Below are 1547 nucleotides of genomic sequence, written 5' to 3' on the forward strand. Positions count from 1 at the left end.
AAAAAAGTAAAAATCTCAAACTCTCAAAATTATCACACTACACACTTTATAATATTTTTCTCTCAACTCAATTGTGATTTTCTTCACAAATGAGAGATCTATTTATAGAAAATTTTTACAAATAATCCAAAAATAAAATACATCATTACCTACATCATCACACACTAATTTTCAATATTCAACACCTAATTTTACCTAATTTTCAACATTCAACATTCACATTTTCAACACAAATATTTAACACATTTTTAAATAATTTTTCAACACTCCCCCTTGTGATGATGATCATAATGATTGTATACATTACGTGTTTTTATACTGCCTCGTTAAAAACCTTACTAGGAAAAACCCATTGGGATAAAAACCATAGTAAGGGAAAAAGAGTGCAGTCACGTAAACTCCCCCTCATGTTGACACGAACAATTCTTCACAAATTTCGTAGATTGCGCATCCCAATATTATATATGTGCTTTCTGAATATTGTCGTAGGAAGTGCCTTTGTGAAGAGATCTGATGAGTTTTCACTTGATTGAATGTGACGAACATCAATACATTTATTCTTCTCAAGCTCCTTGGTGAATGCGAAGAACTTAGGAGGAATATGTTTAGTTCTGTCGCTTTTTATGTATCCTTCTTTCATTTGAGCAACACATGCAGCATTATCTTCATATAGTATCACAGGCTTCTCGTCGAATGATAATCCGCATGAGATTTGGATATGTTGAGTCATTGATTTTAACCACACACATTCACGGCTTGCTTCATGTAGTGCAATAATCTCGGCATGATTTGATGAAGTTGTTACAAGTGTTTGTTTCTGTGAACGCCAAGAAATTGCAGTGCCTCCACGAGTAAATACATATCCAGTTTGAGAACGTGCTTTGTGTGGATCAGATAAGTATCCAGCATCGGCATAACCAATTATACTTGGATTAGCATCTTTTGAATACAAAAGTCCCAAGTCTGTCGTTCCTCGTAGATAACGGAATATATGTTTAATTCCGTTCCAATGTCTCTTTGTTGGATATGTGCTAAATCTTGCCAATAAATTTACGGCAAAAGATATATCAGGCCTTGTACAATTTGTAAGATACATAAGGGCACCGATAGCACTTAGATATGGTACTTCTGGACCAAGAATATCTTCATCATCTTCACATGGACGGAATGGATCCTTTTCTATGTTTAATGATCTAACAACCATTGGAGTACTTAAAGGATTTGATTTGTCCATATTAAAACGTTTAAGGATCTTTTCTGTATAATTTGTCTGGTGAACAAATATTCCACATTCTTTTTGTTCAATTTGTAAACCCAGACAATACTTGGTTTTTCCAAGATCCTTCATTTCAAATTCTTCTTTCAAGTATGACACAACTTCTTGAATTTCCTTATTTGTTCCAATGATGTTTAAATCATCAACATATACAGCAATAATTACGCATCCGGATGTTGTTTTCTTAATGAAAACACAAGGGCATATTGAATTATTTACATATCCCTTTTTCATCAAGTGATCACTTAGCCTATTATACCACATTCTGCCG

Source organism: Primulina huaijiensis, chromosome 13 (assembly GCF_012295235.1).
Source record: "Primulina huaijiensis isolate GDHJ02 chromosome 13, ASM1229523v2, whole genome shotgun sequence".
NCBI lineage: Eukaryota > Viridiplantae > Streptophyta > Magnoliopsida > Lamiales > Gesneriaceae > Primulina > Primulina huaijiensis.